General features: G+C 44.1%; 1 long non-coding RNA gene across 1 annotated transcript; it reads left to right on the top strand.

Annotated features, from left to right (window-relative positions):
• The first annotated feature begins 3,680 nt into the window (after positions 1–3,680).
• LOC134157699 (uncharacterized) lies at positions 3,681–8,096 on the top strand. Its single transcript, XR_009962427.1, has 3 exons — positions 3,681–4,390; positions 6,405–6,475; positions 7,638–8,096. It is a non-coding gene; the product is annotated as an uncharacterized LOC134157699 (long non-coding RNA).
• Positions 8,097–14,560: the final 6,464 nt, after the last annotated feature.

Below are 14,560 nucleotides of genomic sequence, written 5' to 3'. Positions count from 1 at the left end.
GCAGGGTTTAGGGGAGCAAGGCTCTTGGTCCCGTCACGGAAATAAAGAAGCAGAGGCACCAATTACTGTCCCAAGATGCAGACTTCTGCCTCATTTTCCTGGGCTCTGTGTGAAGCAAAGCAGTGCTATTGCTTTTTTGTCTGGTTTGATTTGGGTTTGTCTTTTTGCAACAGGCAGCAGAAAAAGCAACAGCCTGCTTGCCTGACATCTTGAACTGGCCCTGCTGCAGGGCTGCATAGCTGAGCCATTCCTGTTTCCTTTCACAAGCTGGGCCCTCCTTACTCTTTTGGGTCAGAACCAAGAGGTTTGCCCTAAAGGTGCACAGGACCAGAACGTAGGACTTTTAATGGCAACTGAGACCCCCCCCTCCTCAGCTTATTTTCTGGGGCACATGTTGCTAACTAGAAGCTTTTGAACATGAAGCTGTGTAGTTTCATTAGCTTAGGATCAACTTACAGTAAAGCGGCTCCCCAGCTGGCTTGCAAAACAGAAGAAACAGGCTCACCTCTGCCGGCAAAAGACCATGTCAGCATAGTCTCCTGGTCTCCAGCATTTGCAGCCACTTCCTTTCAAATGTGACAATTGCTGTCTACCTTTTGTGCTATTGTCTGGCAGCTGCAACACTTTGAGAAATAAAAGTTTTCAGTTCTCTTTAAGTTAAGCTATGCGTTTGGAAGTCTCTTAAGAAGACTCTCATTGAGAAATGAGAGGTAGCAGGGGCCAGAAACGCATCACACTACACACTGAAGTGAGCCACAGTGCAGCTGGGAAGTCAAGAGCTGTAGAGCTAAATAGAGCAAAGATGAGGCACTGCTTTTGCAGTGTGTGTAGACAGGCATGGACCAAAAACCAGGGTTCAGAGCTTTCCATTCACAGTGGGAATACTCATTACCTGCACCTCTCATATCACTCCTTTCTACTCGCTCTGGCTTTATGAGCTCTGCCTTCTGGGCTGCAGAGTGACCCAGCCAATACAGAAAAAATACAAGTACTCTCATCACTATTCCCACTCTCACCTAAATTATTCTGATGAGACTCCCTTTTCTATATTATTGTAGAGTCTGCTGATATATAGCTGGAGTCCCACTTCTGCAGCACATATTCAACAGGCTGCTAGCTAAAACTATCACCACAAGTCCCATACCAAAGGAAGAACAGAGATAAGCCACCTGTCCCCACATGTGTGACTAAGGTAGCCGAACACAGGACAGCCCAGTTCAGGCATTGACATTCAAAGATACAACTGCAGCTCTGATAGGGAGCAAAAGTCCACTCACTGGGAGATTCGGTGACACATTTAGCTTGCCATGCACATTCTTAAGGTATGTTTTACATCAATGAGTACAGACAGACATACCTGCTCCATCTGTGATCCAGGCCAAATGGTTATATGACATTCTGTCCCAGGAGATACAAGTTTTAGGTCCAGTGCTGTAGTTACATGGATACACACAGCTGTGAGATTAGGGCTGGATCACCACACATGGCAGGAGCAGGCATATGTCTCATTGTGCCCATCTTTGCATAGTTTCTTTCTCAGTGCTAGCTTTCCTCAGCTGATGTACAGGAAATTTAAGCTTTATATCTATCTACATGTCTTGCCTATGCCTTAGCCCAAACTTGTGACCTAACCCAGGAATTTACTCACTGCTGATCTCTAAAGCTGGAATGCACACTGACTAGCCTGAATCTTCAAACTTCTGGGTCAGTGGAGAGGCAGTCTGTGGGGACACATTCAAGCTCTATCGAGAGCCAGCTGTTAGCACAAGCACAGTGAGAGCAGTGGCTTAGGCTGACCTTTGCCTTGGTTATAATGGGCTGTTATAATAGCCATTTAACTAGTGTCCTGCATCCTTGAAAGCCAGGCTGTCTGATGACATGGAATGAGAGGTCAGAGTATGCATCAAAGAACCTGCTGCTTCTCCTAGGATCAGCAGTCATTCCCTCAGTTACCCAGTGACCACAGCCAAGAATGGCTCTCAGACATGTTACACTGCTTCCCCTCCCCTCTTAGAGCTGGAGTAGCCCTGGGGACTTGCTCTGTTCTCTCTCCCTTAAGGCATCAAAGCTGGATTCTGGGATGTTGCTAGGAACCTCTTGGTCTGTCCCATGCACAGTGTGGTACGCTGCCACATTCCAAATGCGCCAGTTGCAGAGGAGCTCAGGCTGAGAGACAGTAGCAAACCCTTGAATGGTGGTGGCAAAAATACAAAGAAACAGCACATCAAGGCTCACCCTCAACACATAGTTGCCACTTCATTGCTGAGGTAGGTTGCCTGTGTGGACTCTGTCCCTGCTTAACTCCAGGGAAGCATGCACCCCACTTACCCACCAGCCTGCCTGTGTGCTAAGAAGGGGATGTGCTCCTACTATTGAGTTGCAGTGTAACAAGCGGCACCAGTTGAGAAGTGGTTTAAAAAGCCATCCTTTACTACCTCTCAGCTAATAGTTGGTGCTTTCAAGCAGAGATACCTGCCAGAGTAGATGCCATTTTGATCACAGCAACAGGGAGGTCACAAAGCTCATCACAACAAATCCATAGACAAACATCTAGTGTAGACAGAGCTTTAGGTGACTTGCTCAGCACTGTGAATTTTGATTCAAGAGCTAAGCACCCCCTTCCAGGTATCACATAGCTGGCATGACACCACCAAGGGCTGCTATTAGGTGAGCTCTTCTGACTTCTGCTGATCAGGGTTAAGATGTGGATGTACTCAGCTGTGTCCAGAAGTTTGTCCCCTTTCCCCAGAGGTTACTGCCCAGTCAGTTTTGCAATTTAATGCTTTGTCTGACTGCTCCTTGACAATGATTTCTATAAGGTGATTCAGCTTGAATGAAAAGAGCCTTTGGAGCTCGCCTCATCTGCACAGCTTCTTAGAGTATCCCAGCCAATTTGTAAAAAGAAGTTCTGGGTTCAGCTCAGAAGAAGAGCTGAAAGGGAGCCCATTGTACCGTTATGCTTCTGGGATTCATGCTGCACTTTAACAGGTTAGCCATTGGCCCCATGAAGGTCTTGGGAAAGAGGAGGGAAAATGCAGAAATACCTCAACTGCACCCCTACTCTGCCCCCACTAGGCTCCCCTAAATGGGTCCTGTGGGAACAGATGGCATAGGAATTGGCTCCGTCAGCTTTGTACGAGCTAGGAACTCCCTTGTGCCAAGGGAATCCTCGAATGGGGAGATCCGGCAGCTCTCCAGCTCCTCTAAAGTGGGTCAAAATGATTTAAGAAGCTGGCCCATTGCAGCCTCATTTCATCTGTAAATCAGCTCAAATACAGGGGATGATGGAGTGGTGAGAAAGCAGAGAATAAAATTTCCAAGAGGATCAAAATATGGATAAACATGCATAATCTGACATTTTGTTTAGACAGTTATTTAAAAAGAAACTTACAATCTTTTTAATTAAAATGAATGCAAAGGAATAGGCTATAAATATGAACACAGGAAGGTAGGAGTTGACAGCACACAGCTTCCCAGACAATCTTTTTTCAGTTGTTATGGAGTATAATAAAATTTTGTTTTGCTTTGCAATTTTTCCATAATGTTTATGTTTGTTTTAGAGAACAGATTAACTGTAGGTGTTTTTTTTCCCCCCATATAATGGATTGGAAGCCCTCGTTTTACAGCTCGCATGGTGAATGAGCGCAGTGAATGAGATTACAGGAGGAAAGCGAGAGCGGATGGCCATGTGGGAAGACCATACCTGGATTCTGGGTGTGATACACTGTCTATACTTATATTACCGTTATCGCTAAACTATTGCTGGCTCCAAGTCTCATCACCTTACCTTACCTCTGCCATTCCCCCCGCTGCCTGCTGAGCTTTACCCCTGCTATCTGTCCACCTAACTAGCAAAATGGTAAACCAGTTTTGATATTTACCTGTTTATGATTAAACTGCAAAATGATCTGCTGTCTTCTCATCTAAATTAAGGTCTGCATTAAATGTCATAGCATTTATCTTTCATAGAACGAGACAGCAAGGACACTAATTTCCCAGGTACTCAATCACTGCCCCATGCCACTGGAGAGTGTTTCAGGGAGCAGCGTGCCCGCCGCTCACAGCTCACTGGCAGCACCGAGATGGAATCGTAAAAGTCAATTAATCATTAAAAGCTGTTACCAGCCCGTATTGAACCGCTCTGGCACAAAATGTTAATCAGCCCCACATCGATACCATAAATTCCTGCAAATTGGAGTGGTCGATAGCGCCGGATCGATGGGAGGGCGTGAAACCTCCCCGCTGGGCCCCACCAACATGGCCGCCGGGCAGCCACCACACCCCTCCCGGCAGGCCCCGCGCCCCGCCGTTACCACGGCGACTGCATGTCACCCCACAGCCCGGCCTGCTGGGGCTGAGGCGGGCACTGATGCATCACTGCCTGTGATGGGTCTGTCAATAACACTTAGCAGGGGAGGGGAGCCCTTCCCGCCGCGCTGGGGGGATTTAATGGCTCGAGGCGCCGTGTGCCGCCGCATACGTGTGAGGCTAAACAGGGCCAGGGGCAGCTGCTGCCTGGGGACGGGCTGGGGTGGCTGGCGCCGTGTGCCATTAACCCAGGTGCTGTTGCGGGAGGAGTAACCCGGAGCTCCGTGGGTTAGGAAACTGTACTCCGCTGGGCTGTAATATGTTACTCATGAACGGCTGTGGAGTTGTTCATTAATCCCTTGGCTCGGTGTTTTCTTGCAGCCTCCGGTGCACTGCTGCCAGGCACCCATAAATGGCACTGGAGCACCCAGGGCATGTGGAGGTGTGGAGGGATGGGAAGGTCACTTCTGCTTTGGTGCCTGCCTAAGGCTTTTTCTCACAGAGCTGTCACTGTTGAGACAGTGTGAGTGGTATGAGCGAGCTGCCCTGCAAAAGGGACACTTTCCCCCTTTCTTTCTCGAAGCATCCACATGTGTTTGGGTGTTGGTTGCAGAGAAGTTAAGTCCTTGCCGCCCTCATCCCCAGGGCCAAAGCATGCTCCCAATCTTCCCACACAGATGTGCAGGCCACACTGGGACAAGCGGAATAGCCTCTGGCAGAGAAGTGGGCACAACAGGAAGGACTGCATTTGAAGTGGGAATAAGGACTCCGTCCCCTGAGGCTGTCCTTGCAGTGTCCCTGCTGCCTTTTGCTGCTGCTTCTCCCGGGAGGGCAGAGATCCCTGCCTCCCATCCACAGGACTGCTGAAGGCTCAGCTGAACCCAATCCATTTATCTCCTGTTACTGTTATTAAATCTGACCTGCAGTAGGGGAAAAATAGCATTTTTAGGATTGCAGGATATTAAGAAGCCTCTTTAGAGATGAAAGAAATGCCGGATACTGTTACTCTAGGGAAGGATTGTGTTCCACCAGTTTCATTGTCATTTAACATAGAACGTAAAGGTTAATGCTGAATAAAATAATACCCATGTTGATTATTTTAATAGTCTCAAAGTATAACTTTTCCCCTGGACTTCAGTTATCTAATCCATGTGCTGTACATGCACTGGCAGTATTTTTCACTTTTCCACGGTGCTGATATGGTCGTTCCATTAAATTCAGTTCTGAGAAGCTATTGTGTGTATCTCTAATATAATCATTCCACACTCTATGTAAAAATGGGAAATATATGGATCCACAGCCATGCTAATTCCCAAGATTTGTACTTTTTAAAAGATTAATAAAAAAGTCCATCTTATTATTATCTGAGTTATAGGAAACATCAAAATAAATTAGGGATCCTACTACAAAGAAATCCCCTATTCAGTGTATTGAGGTGGGAAGATGTTATGAGTGTTCAGACAAAGGTAATACAGTGCCTCTATTTAATTGCCCTGACACCTTGCTCAGTTCCTCCAGCTATACTCTGAGAGCTAAAAAAATCCCCTCTCATTGTTATTAATTGTATTCCTTTTTAAATGTAATGTCATATCGCTGCGGGCTGAGCTAATGAAACATACCCATATTACCAAAATAGGCATATTTCTTTTTGTACACCACGTTCTATCAAAACTGTCTGCTAAAGACATTGTGTTAAAGACCTTTCATAGAGCAATATAAAGAATATCTCAGCTACTCCAACATTTCTATTACGTGATTATTAAAATGCCCAGGAGGACTAAACAATATAGTGTGGATCCAGTTATCATATAAGACTTTAGAAATATTGTTAATTCCTGCCACTGATTTATGTTAATACTAATGCTAGATTACATGCTATGGCTACTAAACAGCCACAGCATACCAATTCACACAAAGACAGTTTCCTTCTCTCTATGGGAGCTGTACTCTTCTGTTATAATGAGAATCTGAATTATTTATCTCTCTTTATCCTACAGTAGTTCACTTGACCACAATCACTTCTTTTCCCTCTGTTTCTACTGCACATCAATGCATGTAAACATGACACAATAACAGCTACTATCTACCTATTTCAGCCACTTTAAATCATATGTGATCAGTCAGAGGATGTAAGCAAAAGTATTGTGCAGTGCTGAGCAGGAGAGAGGTATGAAGTTTTCTAAAAGCTGAAATGACACCCCTACCCCAGGTTGTCTTTGGTATATTTAAATACAGGTCCAGTGTAAATCACAAACCGAACAATACAGAACACTTCCTTGCCAATGATTTCTGCTGATGGTTTCCTTGCCTTGGATACCTGCTGCTTTTCACAGCTCTAGCTGGGTGCGAACAGCTTCTCCGCAGCCTGTGCACATACTCCACTATCTCTGTGTGGGACTCCAGGCAAAATCAGCAGCCTGGGTAGGATCAACTACTGGTCTATTTGGTATGTTCATGTAAGAAAGTAGTGTTCAGTTCCACCTTATTCCTAATCAAAAGCAGGGATGTGGCCAAAGCTCTTCTACATGAAAGATGAGTACTGCATCTGTGAAGTTGTACAGCAGTCTATGTCATGTCTGTAGAAGTGTTTTCAACCTATCTGTAACACCTGTTCTGCATTCATTAGTGCTGGGTTATGCATTATTCATCAGAATAGTTCATTTTGCCCCCTTCGTATGTGGCACATGTATGTTTTAGTTGAACTCCTCATGTGATACTTGTATGCTGCTGCCCCACTGCCTGCTGTCTCACTGCATTTTGCTTGGCCTTGGCTCATCAAGACAGTAGGAGTCCAGCCCCACTGAATTAGTTCTGAGCTCCTTGGGGAGGGCTGGTTTGCCTTTTTTCAATGTAAAGAAGCTTACACTACACCTAGGATGCTATCTAGCAGTAGGATACCAGCGTATTTCACTGCTGCTTCCTTGTCTTTTGCAAGCAGCGGTGAAAAGTAGAATGTTCTTGGTCATGGCAGCCATCCTACAAGTGTCAATGTGGAGGCATGCAGGTTCCCACTGCATGCTGCTCTGTGACCTAGGCTCCAAGAAGAGTTAGAATTTACAGTTGCACACATTGCTTGCCACAAGGAGTGGCAGACATCCATTTTACCTGGTAGCGGGACAGGTATGGACTATTTCTGGGCTGTTAAGGACCCATGGTGGCAATAGAGGAGCATGTTGTAAATGAAAGATGATCAGCTATAGAAAGAAGAAAGATAGCGTTTGTGAAAATCTGAGCTGGTGGGGAAGGTGACTGTCGTGATTCTCACAAAGTACTGAGGGAAGGGTTGTAAAGGTTATTTGGAAACTGACAACCTAAATTACATTTTCTAGGCAATTTGAAGTGTGAATGATGAAAAGCAGAAAGACTGCTCACGAGGTGGTATGTGCCATTTGGAAGAATTCTGCGCTGTGCTACCTGTAGTATTGGATGCACAAAGCTTGGCGCCTGTCCAGGCCATTAGAAGACCTATATCACCATTTTTTATGTATGCTTGACCTTTTGGTTACACATCAGTTGAAAGACATATTTTTTCCGCTGTGCTTTTAGCTGTTGCTGTTCACTGCACTGTTTCACTGCCATTGCCACCATATAACAGGACATATCATGACAGGTTTTTCCACAGTCCTTGCTTGTCCAAGGCTCTGCAGGTATCTCAGTTTGCCCTGCCAGTTAAACAAATCTAGGTCAACAGAACCATCATGCTGTTCACTATCCATCTTATTTTGTGACACATCACTGCCAATTTCAGGTACCATGTAAAGCACTGAACTTTTCACCAGGAAAAAAACGTGGAGTGGAAGTAAAATGGTTCTTTTTAAAAAACAAAATCCTTTCCCCCTGTTTTTTTAAGAGCATGATAGTAGACTTTCTCTGTCAGGCTTGAGACCATATTCTGTATGATGCCAGCAGGACCAAGGGGGAATAGATGGGAGAAGTTTGCAGGAGGTGACTGAGGTGGCATCACACATCATGAAATCACATTCATTTACCCATCAGAGCCAAATGAGTTAAATTGTGATGGGTGTTTTGCCCACCCATTCTGTGTAGAGGGCCTGACCACAGCTGGAGATGCTGTGGTGCTGTATGCCTGTTGTTTTGAAAGTCATAAACCCTCATTATATGCAAGTCTTCATCCCAGTGTCTAGTTTTTTTAGCTTGTCCTTGCCCTTGCTGGCTCCCCCCTCACCTGCACCTGCATCAAGCAGCCATCACTATGCTATTATCCTAGGAAAGCACTGGGAGAAGAAATGCTGAAGAAGGAAAATTGTTGGGCTTTGCTGTGAAAAGTAATCTGTACAAAAAAAAGAAAGGGAAAGGAAAGGAATGGAGGGCCAGGCCAGGCCAGGCAAGGTAAGAATCTCTTTAAAGGGATTGATTAGGCTGAATCATTTGTCAGTGTGACTGTGTGGAGGTTTGAAGCCACAGAGGTGGATATATGTGTGTTATTAAAAACCAGGGTCATTGTAAGGACTTGAATCTCGACAGCAAACTCTTCTGGTGAGCTCTGAAATGCTTCCTTCATTGGAAGGAAGAGATGTGCACAAGGCCTTTGCTGCTGGGTAACAGGAGAGAGGACCTCAGAGTCTAACTGTGGTGTCTGACACAGTTGGACTCTGCTGCTGACCCACACTACCTCTGTTTTCACTTCTTCCTCGATCTGGTTTGCTTTGCCCACATTTGCCTGGCAAGATAGAGGTGTCTGCCAGCTGATGAGATGTAGACTCCTGAGGCTAGAAGGGAGAGGAACAGGACTTCTCTGACAGGGTTGGGGAAATGAGCAAGGAGGGAGGAGCAGAGGTGGCCCAGAAACAATGCGGGCACCCAGGGTCTGCGTGCACAGGGTGGACTTCAGAAGTGATGCTGACCATGTGCTCTGAACACCTTTAGTCTGAAGAGGAAATCACATTGAATGTTGTGACACTGACCATCACACTTGGCTGATAAACCCTCCCTTTCACTCAACCAAGGAGGCCCTGAACTATTCACTAGTGCTATTGATATGGTGTCTCATAGGTGGACTTCTGAATTCCAATTAGTTGTAATAATTAGTCAAGTTCAGTAAAATACCCTGAAGATGGTATTTTAATTCAGGAAAACAGAAAGTCACATTTTATGTGGTATAAATTAGCCTAACTCTGAACCCTTCAATATTGGTGTATTAATTTCTATTATCTGACATACTGGTTTGGGTTACACTGGTTACCATGGCAAACCATTTTTCTTTGGGGAAGTAGGAGTCTAGAGAAAGACTTTAACCTTCATTATGGCAGTATAAACCAAGAGTAATTCTACTGAGTTTGAAAGAGTTATACCAGATTTACAGTGTAAGAAACAAGCTCAGAATTGAGTCGTAAAGAAAGATGCCATTTAGCATCTATCAGAGTTGATGAGGGCTTACCTTGTAATATTTAAAACCACTGGTATTTTAGTCAGATAGGGAAATGCATTCTCAGAGTCCAATTTAACAAAGTCTAATTTCAAAAACTGAAGCCGAGTTCTCCTAATCTGAGTGACTTTAGATACATATGGGAATATCAAAACATGATTGCCCTGAAACTCAATCTTCTTCTTTTTAATTAAAGAAAGAATCCTATCTTAGTCACCTGAGAATCTGAAAGATACTCTAAGTATTTGACACTCAGAAGAACTTTTAACAGATAAATTATGAGGACAAGAGACAAAAGCTACCATCAATAGTAAAAGCAAATTTAAAATAAAACTAAAGATGCTTTAATAATTCAGAAAAAAAAAGAGCAAATCAATCCTGATCTGCAAATCCTGCCTTCAATAAACCTACTGCAGGAATTAGTTTACGTTATAAGAAGTCGTGACTAGATCTTCAGCTGACATAAATCAGCAAAGCTCTACTGATTTCAATGGGCTCTACTAAGATAGGTTAGATGAGAATCTGACCCTCGATTGCTTTGTGATTTTTTTCCCCCCAAATATAATTTTTCAGTTAACATAGAATCATGTAATAAAATCATAGAATGCTTTAGGTTGGAAGAGATCTTTAAAGCTCATCTAGTCTAAGCCTTCCCTGCAATGAGCAGGGACATCTTCAACTAGACTAGCTTGCTCAGAGCCCTGTCCAACCTCACCCTGAATGTTTCCAGGGATGGGGCAGCCACCACCTCTCTGGGCAACCTATGCCAGTGTTTCATCACCCTCATTGTAAAAAAACAAATAAAATTCTTTCTTATATCTAGTCTGAAACTATCCTCGAGTTTAAAACCATTACCCCATGTCCTGTCACAACAGGCCCTATTAGAATTTCTGTCCCCATCTTTTGGATAAGCGCTCTTTAAGTGCTCAAAGACCACAATAAGGTCTCTCAGGAGACTTCTCCAGGCTGAACAGTTCTCCACAGGAGAAGTGTTAAAGCCCTCTGATGATTTTCATGGCCCTCCTCTGGACCCGCTCCAACAGGTCCATGTCTTTCCTGTGCTGAGAAGCCCAGAGCCAGATGCAGTACTCCATGGTGGGTCTCACCAGAGAAGAGTAGAGAGGCAGAATCCTTTACCTTGATCTGCTGCAGAAAAAGCAGTGCACACTCGGGGCTGATGCAGTGAGTGCTCTGCAGATACTCATGCTTCCATGGGGTGATGCCTGATGCAGACTGCAGTTCCTCAAGTGGTCCTTCAGTGCCGGGGCTGGTGCACTGGGCAGGGCTGACACTGCTGCCTGCAGGCCAAACAGCGAACAAGGAGAAGGAAGCAAGATCTGTTTTCCCACTAGATCAATTCCCTGAGCTGCTGAAATTCATGGGCACATAAACACCTGGCTAAGCAAAGCATCACGCTGACATGGAGCTGGAAATAAATAGACAAGGGGTTTGAAGTAAAGAGCTACCTAAGGCCATTTAAATAACACCAAATTTGTCACCAAATATGAAGCCACACAATCTGCTACACAATCTGATACACCTTACCACACAAAACTCTGAAGAGCAGCTCTACAGCCTGAATTACAGAAGCAAACAGGAAGGGCAGACAAATGGAGGAGCACTGGTATCCTATGCCAAACCAATTAAGCAGTCAGGCCCATTGGTAAAATTGTCTGGAAAGAAAACAGCTTTGTGCCTTTCCTGAGTACAGCACAAAGAGAACTGGGAATACTGCGGGGCTGGAAGGAGACCCAAGCCAACCAGCAAACTGCAGTGTGCTGGCTACACTGATTTCTGTTCTCTAGGTCCCCTTGGTTTTACAGCTGTAGAGTTCTCCAAATCACTTCCTAATAACTCTATAGTGAATGCTATGAAAATGAAGCCCATGCAGTTTTTCTCTTGTTGATAGTGAAGCTTTTAAAACTTGGACATCCAGAAATACAGTTCTATTTTGTGCTGTATTCTTTTCTGCTTGTAAGTGTGGTTTATGGTCACAGAAATGGTAGAAGAAGGATATAATGTCTCTTATCTATTAACCATCAGGCTGCCATTATGACCAAATGGCTTCCCGACTTCTTCAAAATAAAAAGCGCCAGCAAATATTTAAAGCTATACAATAATTAGAAAAGTCTGGAATTGTCTCTTATTCTTTAACCTTAATCATATCAACCTGTTTGTACACATTAGCGTATCAAATGCCAAAAGCCTGCTGGGAACCCGTCCCTTTGCCAGCTGGTATGCACTGTGTTCAACCAGGACTGCTTTTTGTATGGGAAGCAATGAAAGAGCATCCACAGTGGTTTGACAAAAAACATGGAAACCAGAAAACACATCTGGAAGTTTCTGAGAACAAGCACACACACTGTGTGTTCATTTATTTTCCCACAAACAGGGAGATAGACAAGAGGATGTAGTCTGTGAAAACCATGTTTTATCTAGGACTGTATCATTGGGGCATCATATTGTATTACTGCAGAGAAAGCACATGGACTTCCAGTTTTCACCAGGGAGATCAGCTAACTGTTAGTCTGAATACACAGAGTGAACCACAGAGATTGGCAAGGAATTTTATTACCAAATGTTCATCACCCCTTGAAGAAGTCACGTGCTTTGTTGCACAGAGGTATCATTATTTTTCCACAGAAAGTGGAAAGAAATTCGGTATAGGGGAGGAGCAGATCAGCAAGTAAGGGGCCCGGATTTATGCCCACACATGGCCCCTGCAGCCCCTGAGGGGCATGAGTAAAAGGGGCCACATTATTGCTGCCTGGCTCCATACACATGCTCCAAGCCACACGGGTGCAGTCAGTCATCCTGTTACACACCTTTCCTTCCCACAGCTGAATCACTTTGTGACTGAAAATGGAATAAATTCTGCATTAAAAACTTTGTCAATAAGACACAGCATTGACAGAAGACAAGTGGATGCCACATAATATTATTAGTGCATTTTAGTCTAAGGTTAAATTTAAACACATGCACTTAAATGTTCTTAATCTCACCCTTCTGGTCTTGCTTCTTTAAGCCTTGCTTGCTAGTTTTGCTCTTGACCAATATGGCAGCATCTATTTCCCTTCTACTGCTGCTTTTTCCCTGGGTAGGTGAAATGAGGTCTCTCTCAGTGCTGAATTCTGCACTAAATAAAACTCTGTCTTTCTAATAATGAATCCTTCACATTGTCTCAGGGGCCACCTACACAATTAAGAACAATATGAAATTTAATTAACACAGGATAATAATAAGGGTATGAATGTCACAGTGAACTCTGAGTGAATACAGACCCCCACAGTAAATGGTTTGGGAACTGGAGTGAAAGCCAGCTGCTAACACTCTGGTCCCACACACCCAAGTGGCATTTCAACACCTGACCTCAAGTATCAAGGTACTGTAAGGAAAGAAAAGATGACTGTGAAGCAATTAAGACCCAAAGACTACATATCTTTATAGGGTAGTGCTAAAACAGAGAGTTATACCTGTAGGTGGTGATGGAGGGAGTGAAGTCTGGGCACTGAGTGCTCTGAATACCTGCAGTCTGCCCAAATCATCATAGGTCACATCCAAGGGACATTGCTCAAAGGGTGCTTCCATACTAGTCACTGTGATGGTCACAGGCATGTCCTTTAAACTCCAAAACTCACTTGTGGTCACATAAGGCATTGTCTATCTTGACAGTCTGTCCTATGTATTCCTGTGTCCAACCAGAGTGTACCCTGCAGTCCTGCAGCACACCCAGACATTGTTTGGGACTCCAAAGAATATACATTAACTAGAAATGCAAGTACAATTTGTATTTTATAATACAAATTGTAATACAAGTACAATTTGTGTTTTATACCCAAAAAGGCTACTAGAGGATAAAAAAATAGTAGAGAAAGGAAAGAAACTACTGTCCGCAGCTCATGTTTCCGTTAGGGGAAAATGCTCACTTGCTAAAAATTGGATCAATCTTCGTTACAAAATCCAAGCACAAAGGTAGATATCTGAAGTGTGGTTAAAGTATTTCCATCCCCTTGCTTCTCCTGTCTTTTCTCCTCTCCCCAAGGAGCCAACACAGCTCTGGCAGTTCACACTGGCTGAGAAATGGGCTTCTATTCCTTAGACTGCAGTCATGTGAGTGTGTCTTCTCATTTAAGCTCTTCCATTCTGTTTCTCTCAGAGACTGAGAAATCTGCTTTTCGGGAGAAGATAAAAAAGTGGGGAAGCTCATTAGTAATTTGTTTAGAATTTGAATGTCAGCGTAGTCACTTATGTCTAAGTGACTGAAAATGTATGTGAGTCCTCTGACTTTCAGCAAGAGATCCAGTGTTCTAACATCAGAATGAACAATATAATTACTGTGTGTATGAAGACATATTGGTCTCCGTATAATGAGGTATTCAAATCTGCTCTACTTGAATCAGATCACAGAGATATATTAAACACACATGGCAAAAGAATTCAGTGTAAGGGTAACCATGTGTTCTGCCAAGTCTTTCTATGCATGAATGGGCTGCCAGGGCACCATAGGCTACAGACAAGGCACAGGAGAGCTGTGTTCAGAGGTAGGGAAATGAGGTTGTGAAGGTATTTCCTCTTCATTCCCCCGAACATGCGAGTGTCTCCCATTTCTCTTCCTCTTTCACAGGCTGGTGCACCTCAAAAGCAATTCTACCAGAATTTACTGTAACATTACTGTACCATGGTTTCTGGGTACGGTTTATTACTGTGTATTTATAGCACCCAAGAGTGAGCTGGCTGCCTGAGAGGAGTAGCGATTGCAAAGGCTATTCTCAGTTTCAGTTGCAGAATTGTTTTCACAAGTTCGCAATATTCTGAAAAACATGCCTCCTTTTCCAACGTTGCTGCAGCTATTTTCAAGCGGAGGTG

Source organism: Pezoporus occidentalis, unplaced genomic scaffold, assembly GCF_034315485.1.
Source record: "Pezoporus occidentalis ecotype Australia unplaced genomic scaffold, CSIRO_AGI_Poc_V1 ctg99, whole genome shotgun sequence".
Taxonomy (NCBI): Eukaryota; Metazoa; Chordata; class Aves; order Psittaciformes; family Psittacidae; genus Pezoporus; species Pezoporus occidentalis.
Note: the sequence above shows the minus strand (reverse complement) of the source record. Positions and strands in the feature narration are given on the sequence as shown.